This window comes from Schistocerca cancellata, unplaced genomic scaffold, assembly GCF_023864275.1.
Source record: "Schistocerca cancellata isolate TAMUIC-IGC-003103 unplaced genomic scaffold, iqSchCanc2.1 HiC_scaffold_782, whole genome shotgun sequence".
Taxonomy (NCBI): domain Eukaryota; kingdom Metazoa; phylum Arthropoda; class Insecta; order Orthoptera; family Acrididae; genus Schistocerca; species Schistocerca cancellata.
The window spans coordinates 1,466,985-1,490,739 of NW_026046793.1; the positions used below are offsets into that span (position 1 = coordinate 1,466,985).

Genomic DNA, 23,755 nt, shown 5'->3' on the forward strand with positions numbered 1-23,755 from the left:
GGTTCTTTTTGTATTCTATTCAGCAGTTAAAAGGTATTTTATAATTATGTAAATTACATAAAATTACATGGTATGTAATATATACATCTTGTCAGGTAACAAAATAGTATATCAGCTTACTTCACTATTTCAATAAACAGCAGAAGAAATACTTGTCAAAAGGCAAGATTTTTTTTATTCCACATGCAAAGGAATTCAGCACAGCACACACGAGTGGCCATTTTTTGTTTTTTTTTTTTTATCCAAGGTAAAAGATCATGTTCACTGTTATGGAAGGCAGACTGACTTAACAACCGAATGATGTCCGTGTTCCATAATAGAATGCATGGTGTCACATATTGTAAAGAGAATGTGATAACTTCTCCAATATTATTTCAGTGGCGCACAAAAAATCGGCCCTGAGTACTAGGCTGCCCATTGTCGCCTACCAGTCGTTATCTATTGTTTTGAAGTTGTTGTTTGCATTAGCTTATTTGTTATTTCTTCACTGCCTAATTATTAGATGTTTATCTATTCTGCTCGTAGCGGTCAACAAATCGTGCATAATTGGCAAGTAGTCTGTACTCAAGGCCAGTTTTTTGTGCTCCACCTTATATTATTTCACTGCAATCAGCCACATAATGCCACAGTTGGTAAATGAGAGGTTTTGCAGAATCATGAAAATTACAAGTGTGTGAGAATTCTGTTATGAATAAAAACTCTGTACTCCAGGATGGAGGCAAGTGCCCCCTCTTGGCGCCTTCCATCTTCGGTCACCTATGCTATTAATTTTCAATTTTTTATAAGAACCATATACTAAGCACAAATGAATGATGAACGTGTAAAACTGAATGGTTCCCAAAAAAGAGAGATCGCCAGTGAACTAGTTCCCAAGGATGAACGAGTCTGCCCATCTCTAATCTAGAGTGTCTTCGTATCCTACTGCTAGTGTTATTGGAAGGAGTCTGAGTGAATGTACATGGGAGTAACACTGGAGCCTATTCCAGAAATGAAACAGGAACTGTGTGCATCAAAACTTAAGTGGGTCAATACAAGATGCTTCGGCAATCCTTGCAGTTTAGGGAGACAATGGGATAACTGGAGGCTGGAATGTGCCGTACAGGAGTTGTGCTGTCATATTTCTGTGAGGATGTCAACAGCTAAAGATATGGTGGTCTTAGTAAAAACACTACACTGCCATTACTGCAAGACCACCTTGTAATGTTAGAGACCGCTGAACTACAAGTAGACTGGGATGGGTCTGTAATAATTGCAGTGGGAACAGAATGGATGAAGAGATATCTCCCAGCATCACTTCACAATCTTTAGGGTCATCAAGGACCTGTGATGATGACATTCTGTGAACACCAGAAAAGTAATTTCTTTCATTTTTCAAGAGTATGTTCGCTGTGACAATGGAATTGGTGCAATGATGAAAGCAGTTTTATGTGAATGAGAATTACCAAGGTGCAAGCTACTCTTGAGTACTCCTGTCAGAATATCTCTGTTTGTTATGCAGCCACCAAGTTGCCACAGTTTTTCTAGGTGTACTTGAGACTACAGATGTCTTGGACACCTAGATTGATCTTTTTCATCTCAATGTTGCTGGACCAAACTATAACCTGCATATGTCTCATTGCAGTGCAGTGGATATTTGGCTCTAAAGAAGACACTTAGCTTGCTTGCTAAGAGGAAAGTGGTTCCAGGCAGCTGAATCATGACCACAGGCCTGAGTGTCAGCAGCTGGTTATTCAGTTTCTGATGTGGCTTCAACTTTTTGGAGAAAAACAGCATCCTTCAAGAAGCTACTATTCTGTTTTAAAAACTTTAGGTAAAAATTTCAAATTTTCTGTAATGCCCGCAAAAAAGTTTCTGTATTTTTGAAACTTTTGCTCAGTGACCTTATGTATGTTTTTATTTATTTTTCCTGTTATTTTTTACGACCACTGTAATACTGAACATTATTAATAAGAATAACAATGACGGTCTAGTCAACAACCTGTAATTGATAACGATTTCTTTATCAGATCATACAATTTGTCAATCAGTGTGCTTGTAGCAGTGTTCTCCTTACCATGGAGGCAAGCCTGAATGAAGAAGAAAATTTTATTGAACATTTAATTTTTGGCATAGGCTCTTGCTGCTGCAACAGCATATATTTCAAAAATTTAATAAACCATTTGATAGAAATGTATGTTCCTTTGGAAGTTACACACACCAATGTATCAGTTCTCCAATACCTCATTTTAGTATTTGTTAATTGAACTATATATCTTAAATCAGAATTCAGCATTGTCTAATGTCTTTTTGTAATCTAAATCTACATCTGCATCTACATCCATACTCCGCAAGCCACCTGACGGTGTGTGGCGGAGGGTACCCTGAGTACCTCTATCGGTTCTCCCTTCTATTCCAGTCTCGTATTGTTCGTGGAAAGAAGGATTGTCTGTATGCTTCTGTGTGGGCTCTAACCTCTCTGATTTTATCCTCACGGTCTCTTCGCGAGATTTACGTAGGAGGGAGCAATATACTGCTCGACTCTTCCGTGAAGGTATGTTCTCGAAACTTTAACAAAAGCCCGTACCGAGCTACTGAGGGTCTCTCCTGCAGAGTCTTCCACTGAAGTTTACCTATCATCTCCGTAACACTTTCGCGATTACTAAATGATCCTGTAATGAAGCGCACTGCTCTCCGTTGGATCTTCTCTATCTCTTCTATCAACCCTATCTGGTACGGATCCCACACTGCTGAGCAGTATTCAATCAGGGGCAAACAAGCGTACTGTAACCTACTTCCTTTGTTTTCAGATTGCATTTCCTTAGGATTCTTCCAATGAATCTCAGTCTGGCATCTGCTTCACCAACGATCAACTTGATATGATCATTTCATTTTAAATCACTCCTAATGCGTACTCCCAGATAATTTATGGAATTAACTGCTTCCAGTTGCTGACCTGATATTTTGTAGCTAAATGATAAGGGAACTATCTTTCTATGTATTCGCAGCACATTACACTTGTCTACATTGAGATTCAATTGCCATTCCCTGCACCATGCATCAATTCACTGCAGATCCTCCTGCATTTCAGTACAATTTTCCATTGTTACAACCTCTCGATACACCACAGCATCATCTGCAAAAAGCCTGAGTGAACTTCCGATGTCATCCGCAAGGTCATTTATGTATATTGTGAATAGCAACGGTCCTATGACACTCCCCTGCGGCACACCTGAAATGACTCTTACTTCGGAAGACTTCTCTCCATTGGGAATGACATGCTGCATTCTGTTATCTAGGAACTCTTCAATCCAATCACACAATTGGTCTGATAGTCCATATGCTCTTACTTTGTTCATTAAACGACTGTGAGGAACTGTATCGAACGCCTTGCGGAAGTCAAGAAACACGGCATCTACCTGGGAACCCATGTCTATGGCTCTCTGAGTCTCGTGGACGAATAGCGCGAGCTGGGTTTCACACGACTGTCTTTTTTGAAACCCATGCTGATTCCTACAGAGTAGATTTCTAGTCTCCAGAAAAGTCATTATACTCAAACATAATACGTGTTCCAAAATTCTACAACTGATCGACGTTAGAGATATAGGTCTATAGTTCTTCACATCTGTTCAACGTCCTTTCTTGATAATGGGGATGACCTGTGCCCTTTTCCAATCCTTTGGAACGCTACGCTCTTCTAGAGACCTACGGTACACTGCTGCAAGAAGGGGGGCAAGTCTCTTCGCGTACTCTGTGTAAAATCGAACTGGTATCCCATCAGGTCCAGCGGCCTTTCCTCTTTTGAGCTATTTTAATTGTTTCTCTATCCCTCTGTCGTCTATTTCAATATCTACCATTTTGTCATCTGTGTGACAATGTACAGAAGGAACTACAGTGCAGTCTTCCTCTGTGAAACAGCTTTGGAAAAAGACATTTAGTATTTCGGCCTTTAGTCTGTCATCCTCTGTTTCAGTACCATTTTGGTCACAGAGTGTCTGGACGTTTTATTTTGATCCACCTACCACTTTGACATAAGAGTAAAATTTCTTAGGATTTTCTGACAAGTCAGTACATAGAACTTTACTTTCGAATTCATTGAACGCCTCTCACATAGCCCTCCTCACACTACATTTCGCTTCGCGTAATTTTTGTTTGTCTGCAAGGCTTTGGCTATGTTTATGTTTGCTGTCAAGTTCCCTTTGCTTCCACAGCAGTTTTCTAACTCTGATGTTATACCACAGTGGCTCTTTTCCATCTCTTATGATCTTGCTTGGCACATACTCATCTAACGCATATTGTACGATGGTTTTGAACTTTGTCCACTGATCCTCAACACTATCTGTACTTGAGACAAAACTTTTGTGTTGACCCATCAGGTACTCTGTAATCTGCTTTTTGTCACTTTTGCTAAACAGATAAATCTTCCTACCTTTTCTCTAACCTAAAAAACCCACATGTGCACTCCACACATACTCCGCTACCCTTGTAGCCACTTCCGGCGTGTAGTGAACGCCTGACCTTTTCAGGGGGATCCTACATTTCTCCACCCGATAGCGGAGGTCGAGAAATTTCCACCCCAGATCTCCTCAGAATTGTCTGAGCCTCCGGTTTAAGCCTTCTACTCGGCTCCAAACCAGAGGACCGCGATCGGTTCTGGGAACGATACTACAAATAGTTAGCTCAGATTCCACCCCACGAGCGAGCCTTTCCACCTTCACCAATTCCGCCAATCACCTGTACGAACTGAGGATGACCCCTGAACCCAGACGGCAGGAGTTAGTGCAGACATGAGCAACAATTTGCAGTCGCGTGCACCCAGTGCTCTCTATCGCCAACGGCAGGGCCTCCTCAACATCCTGGATGTATGAGATGTTGCGTTGTACTGCTGTAATTGTTCAAGTGCATTGAAATGCACATTCGACATGAATGTATGCCGGTGATCAGATGTGGTGCTTACATGCATTTCACCTGTATCTAGACGTATCAGGGGTCCATATCACTCCAACTGCACACACCGCACACCATTACAGAGCCTCCACCAGCATGAACAGTTCCCTGCTGACATGAAGGGTCTGCATTGTCCTGTTGGAATAGCCCAAGTCTGTTGGAATGCCCAATAGATATGGGTGTATGCAGGTGATCAGACAGGATGCTTACATACGTGTCACCTGTAAAAGTTGTATCTAGACATATCAGGAGTCCCACATCTCTCCAGCTGCACACATCCCACACTATTACAGAGCCTCCACCACCTTGAACAGTCCCCTGCTGACATGCAGGGTCCACGGATTCATGAGGTTGTCCCCACACCTGTACACGCCCATCCACTCAATACGATTTGAAATAAGACGTGTCTGACCAGGCAACATGTTTCAGTCATCAACAGCCCAACCTCAGTGTTGACAGGCCCAGGTGAGGTGTAAAGCTTCGTGTCGTGCAGTCATAAAGGGAACACGAGTGGGCCTTCGGCTCTGAACATCGATGATGTTAGAATTAATGGTTCACTCGCTGACACTTGTTGATGGCCCAGCTTAGATATCTGCAGCAATTTGCAGAAGGGTTACATGTTGAACAGTTCTATTCAGTCGTCATTGGTCCTTGTTTTACTGGATTCCTGATTTTCACACTACACTCGTGAAATGGTCGTACAGGAAAATTCCCACTTTATTGCTGCCTTGGAAGTGCATGTCCCATCACTTGTGTGTCAACTATAACACCACATTCAAACTCACTTAAATCTAGATAACCTGCCATTGTAGCAGTAGCAGCAGTAACCGATCCCAGTGTCCTGTTGCCTCATAAAAGACCCGAACATGCTGCTGAGTTGATGCAAACTCGGGGGGGGGGGGGGGGGGGGGGGCTGCATTCCTACAGCAACTCCCTGGCAGAGTACGTGTCCCATCGTATTTTGAACAGGGATGAGATGAAGCCTTTCCGTAGCACTAGGTAGTATGCTCACAAGTGACGTCACGGGGTGTTGCAACCGGTGTGCCAACTCCGTGACCAGAAACAGTTCTGAATGCACCACTCTACAGAGAACACTTCTCCAACCTCTCTCTCCTCCAGCAACATTAATTTGTTACTCAAGCTGCTAATGTACCCTATTCTGCCACCCTTAGTTTTATAAATATCGATATTTCAACATCAGTCATAATAATCCTGTTTTGAGGGTAGATATCCAAAGGAATCAAGAACAACTGCACCCATGAGCAACTTAGAAGTAAATATCCTCAGTATAGTGAAGGAGCTTAAAACAGTTAAGACAGGCAAGGCTTCCTGCCCGGACTATATGCCAGTCAAGGACCTTTCTGAATATGCTGACACAATAGCTCCATACTTAGGAATCGTATACGACCCCTTGCTCGCAGAGAGATCCGTATGCAAAGACTGGAAAGTTGCACCAGTAACGCCAATACCTCAGAAAGAAAACAAGAGTAATCCACTGAATTTCTGGCTCATAACACAAATGTTGATTTACAATAAAATTTTGAACATATACTGTGCTCAAACATTATTAATCACTTTGAAGAAAACATTTATTGACAAAAGCAAACACACATTCAGAAACTATTGTTCTTGTGAAACACAACTAGCTCTTTATTCTCTTGAAGTAATGAGTGCTATCAACAGGGAACATTAAATGGAATCCATGTTTCTAGATTTCCAGCAGGCTTTTGAAACTGCTCTCACAAGTGACTTCTAATTAAACTGTGTGCTTATGGAGTGCCATCTTAGTTGTGTGACTGGATTCATGAGTTTCTGTCAGAATGGTCACAGTTCATAACAACTGACAGAAAGTCATCATGTAAAACAGAAGTAATATCTGGTGTTCCCCAAGGAAGTGATATAGACCCTCCCTGATCTACATAAACAATATAGAGACAATCTGAGCAGCCCTCTTATACTGTTTGCACATGATGCTGTCAGTTACCATCATGTAAAGTAATGAGGTGATCAAAATAAATTTCAAAATTTAAAACAATATATCTGTCTGGTGCAAAGAGTGGCAACTGACTCTAAATCATGAAAAACTGTGAAGTCAGCCACATGAGCACTAAAAAGAATCTGTTAAATTTAGCCACAAGATAAATTACACAAATCTAAAGGGCGTAAACTCAGCTACATATTTAGGGTTACAATTATGAATAACTTAAACTGGAAGGATCATGCAGATAATCTTGTGGGGAAAGCAAGCCAAAGACTGCAATTTATTGGCAGAACACTTAGAAAATGTAACAGGTTTGCTAAAGAGACTGCTTACACTACACTTGTCCACCCTCTTCTGTAGTACTGCTGTGCAGCATAGGGTCTGCATCAGATAGGATTGATGAAGGAGGACGTTTTGTATTACTGCAAAATAAAGGAGAGTGTGCCACGGTGAATTAGTGTGGCAATCATTAAAAGAAAGTAAGAAAGATTGGGTGTAATGTGCCATCAACATCAAGGTCATTAGAGATAAAGCACAAGCTATCATTGTGTCATGGACCGGGAAGGGAACTGTGGCCTTGCCCTTTCAAAAGAACCATCCTGGCATTTTCCTGGAGTGATCTAGGGAAATAGTGGAAAACCTAAATCTTGATGGTTGGATGTGGGTTTGAACTATCATCCTCCTAAATGTGAGTCCAGTGTGCTAACCACTGCACCATCTCGCTCAGTAGCAGTCATTAAAACAAAGGCTTTTTTGGTGTGGCAGGGCATTCTCACAATATTTCAGTCACTGACTTTCTCCTTATAGTGTGAAAATATTTTGTTGGTGCCCATCTATACGGTTAGAGACGGCCATCATAATGAAATCAGAGCTTGCACAGAGGAAATTTAAGTGTTCATTGTCCACATGCACTGTTCAAGAGTGGAACAGCAAATAAGTAGCTTAATGGTGCTTCAATGACCCTCTAGCAGGCACTTAAATGTGAATTTCAGAGTAATCACATACATATGGATGTGAAATGTTTTTTAATCAGCATAAGTCCCTTTTATATTTTAGACAATAGTAACTGAGGCTACAATTGTGACCTTTTGAAAAGTGGCTAGAGTATTGCGATTATGGTGTGTATTTACATTATTTCTGCGAACACCGTGTGTAGAAATTCTGATTTTTTTGAGGTGATTTAGCGTTTTGGTTCTTTGATCCTTGATACTGCAGTTTGCTTTGCATTGCTGTACCTGATTCATTCTGGGCAGAGAGAACAAACTGGTTACATAGATTCTAGGTGGTCAAGTGTGAGTGAAAATAAATAGCATAAACAATTTACAGGGTACAGACTTTTATCACATTTCTAATAAGAAGGTGCATTACTGTATCTGATTCATTCTGGGCAGAGAGAACAAACTGGTTACATAGATTCTAGGTGGTCAAGTGTGAGTGAAAATAAACAGCATAAACAATTTACAGGGTACAGACTTTTCTCACATTTCTAATAAGAAGATGCTTGATATAAAGGAACTACAATGGCCATTAGCAGCTTTAAATATTATGCAAAATATTAATACTGAAAATTGGCACTATAGGAGAGCATATTGAATACATACTTATAAAAACACTAACTGGTTATGTGGCTGTGCAGTTAAAAATGCATTATTCTGCTGCCCATGCCTGTTGTTTGACAACGGTCCCTTGTGAACAAAAGTCAAAGTTACGGGCATAAGTCATCTGAGTACCAAAGTAAAGAAGCATGAATCTTAGCTCTTCATCAACATTTTTTAAGACTGGCACTTTTAGGAGCTGTCAATGTAGTTAAATAACTGTAGGGTAAGTACAGAAGGAAATTTGTGGAATATGATGAAAAATCTAGGCATAATAGGTGTGTGTTGAAAAACTGTATTCGTTTCTGTGGTTGCTTTTGATTGACCTTAAGTTTTCATGACAAAATTGAATCATCATCAAATCCTGGTGAAAATGAAACTTCCCAGAAATTAATTGCACAGACCTACATTAGGGTATTTGTTATGGCTGGTTCCTCTGGTGGCATAGAAGCTACTGTGAAAAAATTCTATCATAACACAGAGTACATACATAGTTTTGCCCATCATTTTCATCTTATAATGAGAAATGTATCAACAGTGAACAGCACTGGGAAATTAGTTTTTTTGAGTTTTGCAGGAAATATTTGAGTTGAGACTGGTTATAAATGATTTTTTATCACCATATAAGATAACGACATCTGGTGTCAGGTTACTCACTTGGGCCCCTTGGTGTACCCACTTCTTCTCCGCTGGAGCACTGGGCATTGATCAAGGTCACCCAAGCAATTGCACTAGTTGCATTCAAGGTCGTGACGTAACTCTATAATCGTTAAGTGACACAAAAATGGTGGCAAATCCCTCTCCTCCTCCCCTTCCCACCACTCTGGACCTGCTTTTTTTATAACAAATTGTGTCACTTGTGTTGTATTTGTTAATATCACATTATGTTAAGTCACATCACTTCAGTTCTGTTTGTTGATACCAATTTCATATATCACCATTCAAGGTGCCAGCAGTGCAGCAACTAAGCAGGTATGAAAGTACATTCATTTTTATGTATTTTTGTACATTTTCATAGTTTCCCAAATTTTATGTATTTTTCACACGTTTGTATTTTTCCCATAATTTTCTTGTTTTATAACTGGGAGTCACTCTGTAGGTAGATAGCATAGCGAGAGGTTGTAGGCAGAGTCTGTATGTCCACAACAAATAAGTCACACGAGTTGTACTTGTTAATAACAATTTAGCATTATGAGGCACTAGCAGTGACCACACCGGGCAGATATGTAGGTAGACATGTTGAATAATCGAGGCTTCTGCCAGTTGTTCGCGTTGTTCTCACACAATATTTTGATGGAATGACTCACTGTCTTCTTCAGGAGCTCCCTGATACTGGTCCTTGGGTGTTTTCATTTCTTTTCTTTTTTTTTCCAGCACATTTAATTCCTTTCTCTCACGGGGAAAGGCTAGTCTTACTAGTGCACACATTTTTGCATGAGCTTTGCCAACATCCTGTTCCACATGCATCTTTGGTGGAGTGGGGGGTAAATATTTGCTGTATTTCAACTGGTAGTGTAGGAGGAGTTGCAAGAGGCCTGACTTACAGTCACAGGGAAACCTCTGAAACCCCTGGCCAGGAGTGCTGGGTTTCCACTTGCTGGGGTACTGTGGCATTTTCACCTTGTTGTGTTCGTTTTTTCAAGATTCGTCTGCTTGTAGCAGTGAAGTCTCCTTGCTGTGGATTTAGACTGTCGGGTGTTGTCCTTCTCCTTGCAGTGTTAATTGCACAGTTATGGCTGTTGATGAATTCAGTGGTTTACACTGATCGGTTGGTTCTCTCCATTTGGGTGATTGAGATACTGTCTTTTCTGTCGACCTCTGGCACTTGTGTCACACAGTCGCTCACCGTCATCTTCTCGCCGTTTATCTTCCCGAGCTGACCCTCGAGGTCATCTGGGAGGGGAGTCTGCGTCTGTCGGTGTTGTAGTGGGCAGCCTTCCACCTGGGAGACCATTTTGACACGTGCCAATCTGTGACTCTCGCAACACCACTTGTGGCTGATAATTGTAGACCTCTCTCAGCAGGAGGCAGGAGATCCTCGATTTTTTTTAACCTTCCATTCCCTGCCTCTTTAGGGGGTCGAGAGAGTCAATCAAAACTTCTCAGACTCTTCGTTGCCATTGTTCTATCTTTGTATTTTGGGATTCTTTTTGTCACGTGTTTGGGGCAATTTGCCTGAGATAGCTTGTCTCCTAATTAGCAGTTTTGTGAACAGCATTTGGGGGACAGCTCTGGCATTCGCCTTACAGCTGAGGGGAAATCTCCGAAAACCCCGGTTAGAGCTAATAGTGTCGACACCTAAAGTATTATGCCAGGTCTGGCTCCTACTACGGCAGCTTTCTCACTTCCTCCGATAATACGTGTCCTTTCAGTTAAATTCTTCCAGCTCTCGAGGTCTCGTCAGGATGCTAAATCGGTCGAACACCTCAAACGTCTGCACTGCTGTGCTCATCTTCGGTCTGACGTTTATATCTCTCTGCGGCGGCCCTCCATTTGGGAGGAAGACGAGACGAGCTGATGAGCACCGGTTTGGCACACACACGACTCCATTTGCAGACGACAGTGGTACACCTCCCTCAACAAGAGGCACACAGCGTGGAGCGCCATCCTGAAGTGGGATTAGGCCTCTTCTAGAGTGGTGTTAACACTGTCCAGCAGTGTTCTTCTTCGCCAGTGGTTGTTGTGTCACTGCAACATTTTGACCCTCATGGCATGCCCATGCCAACTGTCTCACTAGTGGAGGGGCTGCTGGCCACGTGGGAGACGAGACACGTGCTCTGTTACCACAGCTCAGTGGTGGAAGCCACAGCTTTACTGTGCCTTCTTCCCCTTTGGCAGCATTTTCTATCGGATCGACCTGCTTCTGCCGATTTCGCACGGGTGGCACTGGGCATTTTACTTACGATGTAGCTATGGCCTGTGGAATCTTTACCGACATCAGTTTGCTACGTGAGGCCTGCCACAGTGAGACGCATTATCTGATCTTTCTTCTGCAATGTGCAATTGTGGCTGGCGTGTTTGTCAGCACTTTCTACAGATTTTGGCTGCTTGCGGCAATATTTTGTCACGTGTCCGTCTTCTTGGCACCTAAATAATTGCGGCTTGCTGTCAAGTCCCACTGGAAGAGGTTCAACTTGCACCTGAAAACCGAGCAGCTTGTGCACCTTGAAGATGGCATCTACTGCCTTCCTGCATCTCTGGTTCTCTGCTATGTCCACCACTACAATGAACAGCAGCAGTTTCCATTCATTTGTAATGCTGCACAGCCAGTCTGCCACACCTCTGAATCCGGTATGCAGAAATCCTTTGTGGACTGTGTCTTCATTGTACATCCACGGTAGCCCTCCGAGGAATACCTCGGCTTCCGTTGTCTTCCTTTTCTGTGGCAAGTGCTCCAGTGCAGGAACAATGTATTTGTCAAGAATAGGCTAGAGGACCTCATAGTTGCTCCAGGATTTGACTTGCACCTCGAGAAGAGTATCGTCCTTTAGGCAGTTTATGCCTTTATTGCAGATGTAGTTCCCTCCAGTGTGCGAAGGAACACCACCAATTTCTCACCCGGGTGCTGGACGTAGAGAGGGACAGGGACTGTCGGTACCTCTGGTCGCTTGGCATTCTGCACAGTGATCTCGAGATCATCCTTCTGCCGTGTCTCGCCACCGTCGCAGGTACGGTGGAAGATGTTGTTGCTGTCAGAGATGCTGCCCTCAGGAGCAACACCTCGGGCACTCCATATCCAGTTTGGGCCACGTCAGGTGCACTGTCTACGGTACGTGTCCACGGATAGTGGCTCTAGTTGTCCTCTCTTGCCACCGGTGTTTCGACTGTCGTCTGCAACCGGCTCGGCTGTCCTCTGGTATCGTGGCCATCATCTGATACCCTGTTTCTCGTCCGTGCCTCGCCTGGCACTCTTCCGCCGATTGCTGCTGCCTCGGCCATCCTCAGGTTGTCTCGGGCATTGTGTGTAAAGTCCTTGCCTGTTGGGGCAGGCCGCCAGTGTACTCCAGGTGTTCCGTCTCCTCTGTGGGAACATCAGGTGTTCGGTCTCACATCTGCTACTGCCGGGCCTGTCCAGTGACGTGTCACCTAGAGTCTGTAGTGTCTGATGCTCTGTGCAGTTGCTGTTTTGTCAGTCTCCATTCCCATTTCTGTTTCTCTTTGAATCTCCGTGTTGTCTTCACTGTGTTTACAGATGCATCAGTACTGGATTCCAAGTGGTGCTGAGCTGGTACCCAGTGCAATGGTTGATAAGATTCTCTATGACCTTCATCTTGGTGGATTCTTTTATGACACTGTCCCAAAATCCGTTGAGATGAAGATCACATCTCATCAACTGTGACACTTGATACTAGCTCAGTACCACCTGGAATCCAGCTCTCAATCGTCTGAAAACACAACAGAGACAACATTGAGATTCTGAAACAGAGATGGGAGCAGAGACTGAGAAAACAACGATCGGACAGAGCACCAAACATTACAGATCGGAAGTGACACGACACTAGACCGACCCAACAGTAAGAGATGTAGGACAAAACACCTGAATGTCCCCACAGAGGAGATGGAACGCCTGGAGCACCGGATGAGAAATACAAAAACAGAGGCCTGCCCTAAAAGGCAAGGACTTCACACACAAAATCCAAAACATCTGGATGATGGCCAAGGCAACAGCAGTCAGCAGATAGAATGCCTGGCACCGTGCGGTTGCGAAACATAGCATCAGACAATGGGCACAACACCAGAGGACAGCTAGGTGAGGTGTGGATGGCGGTTGGAGTGCCAGCGACAAGAGAGGACAACTAGAGCCACCCGTGGAAGTGTGGGCCACAATCGAAATGCCGTAAGTGACGTAGACTGAAAACAGAGCGATTAGCACCATCAAATGTATAAATATTGGACCCAATCCACCAGTTCTGTCCAAGGACCAGTCTCAGGGAGCACCTGAAGCAAACAGCGAATCATGCTGTCGAAATATTGTGTGAGTATGACATGAAAATGTGGCAGAAGACCCAATGTCACAGCATGTCAACATATCACATGAATGACTAAAGAATTAGAGATATGTAGGTACTCTCATTTTATGTATCTTCCATATTTAGCTCAATTTAACGTATTTTTCAACCGTTTTTGCTTTCTCACCAGGTTTCCCACAAATATATGTATTTTCACTATTTACACAAGACTGTTCATTACATTGTGTCGAGTCATAATGCTCTCAGGCAATCACAATGCAGTATGTGGCTGAATCAGATATCACTGATACTGAGGCACACTGCTCCAGCTTGATCCTGTATAATTGGCTCATCTGAGTGGGGTAAGTTGTAGCCCTCATCTATTTATTAATAACAAATTACATCATTACACAAGGACTATTTGTTAGTAAGAAATTCATATTTCAAGGCTCCAGCAAATGTCACACCCAGACAAATACGTAATTACTTTCATTTTTCCACAATTTACCCAATTATGTGAAATATACGTCAATATCATGTCGTGTTGTGTTGCAATGTTGTGTCATGATGTTGTGTCCCAATTTATGTGTCGTCGTTAAGCCACCACTCCGTTACGTGTGTGTGTGTGTGTGTGTGTGTGTGTGTGTGTGTGTGTGTGCGCGCGTGTGTGAGAGAGAGAGAGAGAGAGAGAGAGAGAGAGAGAGAGAGAGAGAGAGATGTCACAGTGTTTGTTACAAATGCAGATATTGGTAGAAATAGTACATCATGTCATAGAGAATTCTACAAGCACTACCAATTTCTAACCAAAGATATTGTATTATACCACACTACCCACACTACATTACTAGGTTGTGTGACATCATAGTAAAATTGTGATGCTTCCATCAAAAAAATGTTGTATGTGTATACTCCTCTAGGGAGGTGAGCAGCAAAATCAGGTCACCTGCAGCTTAGATCACCCTCATATTGTGATGTGTTGGTGAGTAGCCACGAGTGCTGGTGCTTGGAATATGATAGCAAACACAGTGTCTAGCAGCTACCACAGTTACCGAGAATAGTTCGGTACAATCCTCTCTGGCCTGATGGATGACATTGCTGCTGTTTCAGTTCTGGGTGAGTGATCTACTGCTTGCTATAATAATGGCAAACAGGTCTCAAGATGCAGGAGGAAATATGAAAGACTGCTACAAAAACATTCCTAGATAATGAGGAACTCTTCCCCTGTACTAGCTGGATAATGCCTGTAGGGTACGGAACTCCACATACAATCGTCCCCATCGTGTTGCATACTGGAGTGTTCCACAGGCCTTCCTAGCACTACACCAGACCATATCCCCAGTCATGGTATAGAAAGTTGCACAATATACAGGGTTTTACAAAAAAGGTACGGCCAAACTTTCAGGAAACATTCCTCACACACAAATAAAGAAAAGATGTTATGTGGACGTGTGTCCGGAAACGCTTAATTTCCATGTTAGAGCTCTCATTTTAGTTTTGTCAGTATGAACTGTACTTCCTCGATTCACTGCCAGTTGGCCCAACTGAAGGAAGGTAATGTTGACTTCGGTGCTTGTGTTGACAAGCGACTCATTGCTCTACAGTACTAGCATCAAGCACATCAGTACGTAGCATCAACAGGTTAGTGTTCATCACGAACGTGGTTCTGCAGTCAGTGCAATGTTTACAAATGCGGAGTTGGCAGATGCCCATTTGATGTACGGATTAGCACGGAGCAATAGCCGTGGCGCGGTACGTTTGTATCGAGACAGATTTCCAGAATGGAGGTGTCCCGACAGGAAGACGTGCGAAGCAATTGATCGGCGTCTTAGGGAGCACGGAACATTCCAGTCTATGACTCGCGACTGGGGAAGACCTAGAACGACGAGGACACCTGCAATGGACGAGGCAATTCTTCGTGCAGTTGATGATAACCCTAATGTCAGCGTCAGACGTTGCTGCTGTACAAGGTAACGTTGACCACGTCACTGTATGGAGAGTGCTACGGGAGAAGCAGTTGTTTCCGTACCATGTACAGCGTGTGCAGGCACTATCAGCAGCTGATTCACCTCCACAGGTACACTTCTGCAAATGGTTCATCCAACAGTGTGTCAATCCTCATTTCAATGCAAATGTTCTCTTTACGGATGAGGCTTCATTCCAACGTGATCAAATTGTAAATTTTCACAATCGACATGTGTGGGCCAACGAGAATCTGCAGTTCTGCAATCACGTCATCGACACAGATTTTCTGTGAACGTTTGGACAAGCATTGTTGGTGACGTCTCGATTGGGCACCACGTTCTTCCACCTACGCTCAATGGAGCACGTTATCATGATTTCATACGAGATACTCTACCTATGCTGCTAGAAAATTTGCCTTTACAAGTACGACACAACATGTGGTTCGTGCACGATGGAGCTCCTGCACATTTCAGTTGAAGTGTTCATACGATTCTCAACAACAGATTCGGTGACCGATGGATTGGTAGAGGCGGACCAATTCCGTGGCCTCCACGCTCTCCTAACCTCAACCCTCTTGACTTTCATTTATGGGGGCATTTGAAAGCTCTTGTCTACGAAACCCCAGTACCAAATGTAGAGACTCTTTGTGCTCGTATTGTGGATGACTGTGATACAGTGCGCCATTCTCCAGGGCTGCATCAGCGCATCAGGGATTCCATGCGACGGAGGGTGGATGCATGTATCCTCGCTAACTGAGGACATTTTGAACATTTCCTGTAACAAAGTGTTTGAAGTCACGCTGCTACATTCTGTTGCTGTGTGTTTCCATTCCATGATTAATGTGATTTGAAGAGAAGTAATAAAATGAGCTCTAACATGGAAAGTAAGCGTTTCCGGACACATGTCCACATAACATATTTTCTTTCTTTGTGTGTGAGGACTGTTTCCTGCAAGTTTGGCTGTACCTTTTTGTAACACCCTGTATGTGTAATCACCTCCGATATGGTAACTGGCACAAACAGTGCTCAATCATTTAGGGAGAGGGCACCCCAATACAGCAAAACCAGTTTTAATTCACCAACACCTTTGCAGATAAACATTACTAGCAATTTAAGTGCCAAGTGCTCCCCTACCTGCCTCTTCATAATTCCTCTACGGAACACCTAGGCAAACCAGTTGTAGCTCCCAGACACCTACACACTACCAGAGGAAGTCTGCGGATTCCTTTGCAGATAAATGTTGCTAATAGTTTCAGCGACAACCACAGCTCTCCCCACCACCCTTTCTCTGTGCAATGATCAGAAACATATTCACTCTCCTCCTTTCAAACTAGCTTAGGTAACTCACATGTCAGCCAGGCAGCCACCCAGGCAGAATGATGACACGTAACTATGATGCCTAAAGCAAATTAACCCTGCAGGCCTGTCTTTATGATTTTCTTTTATTTACATGTCAAGTTTCGTAGGTCCAAATTGAGGAACAAATCTCCAAGGTCATGGAACGTGTCAGTACATGAAATTACAACATAAAAATAATAAGAGGTAACAATAAAATGTTAATGAACCTGAAAAATGTCAAGCCATAAGTTTAAGTAAAAACAATCAACAATACAACAAGAATCAGTTTTTATTTTTCAAGAAACTCCTCAACAGAATAGAAGGAGTGAGCAGCCAGCAGAGACTGTGATCGCGCGTGCGTGTGCGTGTGTGTAGATACAAACATTTCACTAAATAGTAAACAATGGAAACTCCAGGTTGGAATATCATCAATGTACTGTAAAGATGACATGTTAAGTTGCAGATAGGCATAGTTAAAAGACACTTACACATTAGCTTTCGGCCACAGGGTTTATCAGAAAAAAAGAAGAGAAATCCACACAATTCATTCACACAAGCAAACACACATCATGTTTACATGATTTCCAGCTCTGGCAGCTGAAACCAGAATGCAGCTGTCACATGGAATGGAAGCAGCAATCTGGAGGGGGTGGGGAAGGAGAAGCGATAACAGTGTACCATTGGGAGGAGAGAGGAATACTGTCAAGTGGAGGGTGCAGGGAGTAGAATGCCAACAGCAGTGTCGTGAGACTGTAGGGTATGGAAAAAATGAGCAAAAAAAAAGAAAAGGAGAGGAGCAGAGAAATATGACAGGGTGCATTGGTAGAGGCCGGAACACAGAGGGTGGGAGATGAGAAAGTGGAGGAGGTGATAGGACAGAGGGGTTGGAAACCGTTGGATGGAGAGTCTGGGGACACTTTGTTACTGTAGGCTAAAGCCAGGATAGTTATGGGAGTGGAGAATGTTTTGTAAGGATAACTTGTATTTGTGCCATTCAGAGAAGTTGGTGGTGGAGGGAAGGATCCAGATGGCTCGGGTAGTGAAGCAGCCCTTGAAATCGAGTGTGTTGTGTTCAGCCACATGTTGTGCCACAGGCTGCTGTACATTGCTCCTGGCCTGAGATCCCTCCCACCCCTCCTCAAGTGGTGTTCTATCACCCACCCAACCTCCACATCATCCTAGTCCATCCCTGTGCCACTCCCAATCACAACCCCTCGGCACTAGCATCACGTTCCTGTGGAAGACCCAGGTGCCAGACTGGTCCAATCCACCCACCCAGCACTTCCTATTCCAGTCGTCACACGTTTATGCTACCCCATCAGGTTGGACCACCTGTGAAAGCAGCCCTGTCATTTACCAGCTCGGCTGCAATCATTGCTCAGCTTTTTAAATTGGTATGACTACCAAGGAGCTGTCCACTATGGTGAATAGCCAATGCCAAACTCTGACCGAGAGAAAAATAGACCACCCTGTGGCACGACTTGCAGCTTAACATAACACGCTTTCCGAATGACCCTTGTAAATATACATTGTCACTTACTCTACGCAAGGCAAATATGTTTAAATCGTGAAGGTAAGTCCCTAACAGGTTTCTGAAGTCAAACATGAGCTGTTGTTGTAGTATTCAGTCCTGAGACTGGTTTGATGCAGCTCTCAATGCTAGTCTATCCTGTGCAAGCTTCTTCATCTCCCAGTACTTATTGCAACCTACATCCTTCTGAATCTGCTTAGTGTATTCATCTCTTGGTCTCCTGCTACGATTTTTACCCTCCGCACTGCCCTCCAGTGCTAAACTTGTGATTCCCTGATGCCTCAGAACATATCCTACCAATCGGTCCCTTCTTCTTGTCAACTTGTGCCACAAACTCCTCTTCTCCTTAATTCTATTCAATACCTCCTCATTAGTTATGTGATCTACCCATCTAATCTTAAACATTCTTCTGTAGCACCACATTTCAAAAGCTTCTATTCTCTTCTTGTCCAAACTATATATCGTCCATGTTTCACTTCCATACATGGCTACACTCCATACAAATACTTTCAGAAACGACTTCTTGACACTTAAATCTATACTTGATGTTAACAAATTTCTCTTCTTCAGAAACACTTTCCTTGCCATTGCCAGTCTACATTTTATATCCTCTCTATTTCGACCATCATCAGTTATTTTGCTCCCCAAATAGCAAAACTCCTTTACTACTTTAAGTGTCCCATTTCCTAATCTAATTCCCCCAGCGTCACCCGACTTACTTTGACTACATTCCATTATCCTCGTTTTGCTTTTGTTGATGTTCATCTTATATCCTCCTTTCAAGACACTGTCCATTCCGTTCAACTGCTCTTCCATGTCCTTTTCTGTCTCTGACAGAATTACAATGTCATTGGTGAACCTCAACGTTTTCATTTCTTCTCCATGGCTTTTAATACCTACTCCGAACTTTTCTTTTGTTTCCTTTACTGCTTGCTCAATATACAGATTGAATAGCATCGGGGATAGGCTACAACCCTGTCTCACTCCCTTCCCAATCAGTGCTTCCCTTTCATGCCCCTCAACTCTTATAACTGCCATCTGTTTTCTGTACAAATTGTAAATAGCCTTTCGCTCCCTGTATTTTATCCCTGCCACTGTTAGAATTTGAAAGAGAGTATTCCAGTCAACATTATCAAAAGCTTTCTCTAAGTCTACAAATGCTAGAAATGTAGGTTTGCCTTTCTTTAATCTTTCTTCTAAGATAAGTCGTAGTGGCAGTATTGCCTCTCGTGTTCCAACATTTCTACGGAATCTTCCCTGAGGTCAGCTTCTATCAACTTTTCCCATTCATCTGTAACGAATTCGTGTTAGTATTTTGCAGCCATGGCTTATTAAACTGATAGTTCGGTAATTTTCACATCTGTCAGCACCTGGTTTCTTTGGGATTGTTATTATTATATTCTTCTTGAAGTCTGAGGGTATTTCGCCTGTCTCATACATCTCGCTCATGGTAGAGTTTTGTCAGGACTGGCTCTCCCAAGGCCATCAGTAGTTCCAATGGAATGTTGTCTACTCCTGGGGCCTTGTTTTGACTCAGGTCTTTCAGTGCTGTGTCAAACTCTTCACGCAGTATCGTATCTCCCATTTCATCTTCATCTACAGCCTCTTCCATTTCCCTAATATTGTCCTCACGTACATCGCCCTTGTATAGACTCTCTATATACTCCTTCCACCATTCTGTTTTCCCTTCTTTGCTTAGAACTGGGTTTCCATCTGAGCTCTTGATATTCATACAAGTGACTCTCTTTTCTCCAAAGGTCTCTTTAATTTTCCTGTAGGCAGTATCTATCTTACACCTAGTGAGATAAGCCTCTACATCCTTACATTTGTCCTCTAGCCATCCCTGCTTAGCCATTTTGCACTTCCTGTCGATCTCATTTTTGAGACACTTGAATTCCTTTTTGCTTGCTTCTTCTTCTTCTTCTTCTTTCGATTTCGGCCATCTTTGGACCACGTTCAACAATTCACTTGCCCGGCTTTTTGATCTTTTTTTCTCTCTTCCCAATATTTCCTCATCATTTTCGAGTGGTTCCTCCTCCGCTCTTCTGACCATTTCCTGTTATTATTCTTTAGTTTCGTTTCTTCTGGAAAACACTTAATTTCGTTCACTATTTGTCTAAACTTTTCCCTGTCCCTGATTGACTCACGGGTGACATTAAAATAGGCCAAATCCTTTTTCACCATCTGTATCCATTTATTGTTGGTTTTTTCGTTCCTGTTACTATGTTCAAACACTTTTCTTGTTAGTCTGTTTCCATCCATTCTCGACAGGTGACCATAAAACGTTAGTCTGCGTTTACGCATTGCCTCACTCACTTTCTCAATAGTTTTGTACATTTCCTTATTACTCTTTAGCTTGTACTCTTCCCCAATCTTTCTCAGTCCTAATATTTTTCTCAAAATTTTCCTTTCTTTCTTTTCCATGTTTTCTATTTCCCCCTTTTTGTTAAGAGTTAGGCACTCCGATGCATACAGGCATTCTGGTCTAATGACAGTTTTATAATGTCTTAATTTAGCTTGAATCGAAATGTTTTTTTTGTTATATATGTCTTTGGTTTTTTGAAAAGCAAATTCCATTTTCCTTGCTCTCGCCTGGTTTGCACTCTTGTCTAAACCATTCACTTGAATTATTTCACCTAAATACTTAAATTTTTCTACTCTCTTAATATTGCCGTATTTAGTAATAAGATTTTTCTTGTTATTTCTATGATTAGACATATACACGGTTTTTTCAAATGAAATCTGCAGTCCAGCTCTGGCCGAAACTTCTTGTAGTTTCTCCAAGTAGTTCTGAGCTATTTCTTCGTTTTCTGTAATTATTGCCAGATCGTCTGCAAAAGCTAAACAGTCCACTTCTATTTTTTCTTTTTTTGTTCCAATTCTGATGTCATTCTTGGTGCCTTTGAGTTCTTCTTTCCATATTCTCAATATCTTTTCCAGTACGCAGTTGAAGAGGATTGGGGATAAACCATCACCTTGTCTAACACCTGTTTTAATTTCGAACTTCCTTGAAATTTCACCCATAAATTTAACTTTGGCCTTACTGTTTGTTAGCGTCTGTTTGATAATTTGAATTGTTTTCTTATCGACCCCAAATTCTTCCAATACTTTCAGTAATGTTTCTCTATCTACCGAGTCGTATGCTTTTTTGAAATCTACAAATACTATTGCAAATCTCTGGCCTCTTGAGATTCTGTAACGAATTAGTGTTTTCAGGTTAAATATTTGTTCAACACAGGATCTACCTTGTCTAAAACCTGCTTGATATTCACCTATTTTTTTATCCAGAACTGGCTCCACGATTTGAAGTAATTTCCTTGACAAAATTTTGTATCCTACTGGTAGTAGCGAGATCCCTCTATAATTATTAACATTCATCTTATCCCCCTTTTTGTGTAGTGGGTGTATCAGGGCACACTGCCAGTCTTCAGGAATTCTTTCTTCGTCCCAGATCTTCTTAAACATATGTTCCAAAACTTGTGGGAGGTTGGTATCCATTATTTTTAGGATTTCTGGTACTATGGAGTCTTCACCTGGGGCTTTATTGTTTTTTAGACTGTGTATTATGTGTTTTATTTCTTCAGCGTCTGGAGGTTTTGCTTGCTTCATTTACTGTATTTTTATATTTTCTCCTTTCATCAATGAATTTCAATATTACATCTGTTACCCAAGGCTTTCTACTATCCCTTGTCTTTTTACCTACTTGATCCTCTGCTGCCTTAACTACTTCATCCCTCAGAGCTACCCATTCTTCTTCTACTGTATTTCTTTCCCCCTTTCCTGTCAATTGTTCTCTTATGCTCTCCCTGAAACTCTGTACAACCTTTGGTTTAGTCAGTTTATCCAGGTCCCATCTCCTTAAATTCCCAGCTTTTTGCAGTTTCTTCAGTTTTAATCTACAGTTCATAACCAATAGATTTTGGTCAGAGTCCACATCTGCTCCTGGAAATGTCTTACTATTTATAACCTGGTTCCTTAATCTCTGTCTCACCATTATATGATCTATCTGATACCTTCTAGTATCTCCAGGACTCTTCCATGTATACAACCTTCTTTTATGATTCTTGAACCAAGTGTTTGCTATGATTAAGTTATGCTCTGTGCAAAATTCTACCAGGTGGCTTCCTCTTTCATTTCTTACCCCCAATCCATATTCACCTACTGTGTTTCCTTCTCTCCCTTTTCCTACTCTCAAATTCCAGTCACCCATGACTATTAAATTTTCGTCTCCCTTCACTACCTGAATAATTTCTTTTATCTCATCGTACAATTCATCAATTTCTTCATTATCTGCAGAGCTAGTTGGCATATAAACTTATACTACTGTAGTAGGCATGGGCTTCGTGTCTATCTCGGCCACAATAATGCGTTCACTATGCTGTTTGTAGTAGCTTATCCGTACTCCTATTTTTTTATTCATTATTAAACCCACTCCTGCATTACACCTATTTCATTTTTTATTTATAACCCCGTATTCACCTGACCAAAAGTCTTGTTCCTCCTGCCACTGAACTTCACTAATTCCCACTATATCTAACTTTAACCTATCCATCTCTCTTTTTAAATTTTCTAACGTACCTGCCTCATTAAGGGATCTGACATTTCAAGCTCCAATCCGTAGAACACCAGTTTTCTTTCTCCTGATAACAACGTCCTCTTGAGTAGTGCCCACCCACTGATCTGAATGGGGGACCATTATACCTCCGGAATATTTTACCCAAGAGGACGCGATCATCATTTAACCATACAGTAAAGCTGCATGCCCTCAGGAAAAGTTACGGCTGTTGTTTCCCTTTGCTTTCAGCCGTTCGCAGTTCCAGCACAGCAAGGCCATTTTGGTTGTGTTACAAGGCCAGATCAGTCAATCATCCAGACTGTTGCCCCTGCAACTACTGAAAAGGCTGCTGCCCCTCTTCAGCAACCACACGTTTGTCTGGCCTCTCAACAGATACCCCTCCATTGTGTTTGCACTTACGGCCATCTGTATCACTGAGACATGCAAGCCTTCCCAGCAACGGCAAGGTCCATGGTTCATGGAGGGGGGGGGAGGGGGCAACATGAGTAGCCAATGTATTACTACAGTCACTTTCAAAATACAAAATAAAATATGCTTCTGAAAATAAATAAGTTTGTAATGTTTTTAAGCAGAGACATGATTTTAGAACAAAATATTCTGTTTTACAAATTTAATGATATTTTTGTACTTCATTGCAATATTGTATGCTGACTACTAAAGTAATGGTGATAAGTTCACAAAATTGGGGTGTTTACTGTATGTGATCAGTTACTTAGATGTAGAAGAGTATGGAGTAGTAAACTTAACGAGTCTGTCTGGTACATATGCAATCACATATACATTCACATTTATACTCTGCAAGTCGCATTGTGGTGTGTGATGGAGGATACCTCTGACACTGTACGATGTAGTCTCTTCCTGCATGTAGTCATTTTAGTCAATGTTTGTGAGAATCTACATC

At 42.3% G+C, this 23,755-nt stretch overlaps 2 protein-coding genes and 1 long non-coding RNA gene across 7 annotated transcripts in view; 1 reads left to right on the forward strand and 2 right to left on the reverse strand.

The window, feature by feature from the left end:
• LOC126143152 (uncharacterized) overlaps nucleotides 1-12,987 on the reverse strand; it is a 189,889-nt gene extending 176,902 nt beyond the window's left edge. The window contains exon 1 of the long non-coding RNA XR_007529653.1: nucleotides 12,978-12,987. This is a non-coding gene — a long non-coding RNA (uncharacterized LOC126143152). The remainder of the gene's footprint in view (nucleotides 1-12,977) is intronic.
• LOC126143121 (disks large homolog 5-like) overlaps nucleotides 1-23,755 on the forward strand; it is an 886,848-nt gene that overhangs the window by 726,458 nt on the left and 136,635 nt on the right. The gene's annotated exons all lie outside the window — the stretch shown is intronic.
• The window catches only part of LOC126143143 (uncharacterized), a 242,246-nt gene that overhangs the window by 171,345 nt on the left and 47,146 nt on the right, over nucleotides 1-23,755 (reverse strand). The gene's annotated exons all lie outside the window — the stretch shown is intronic.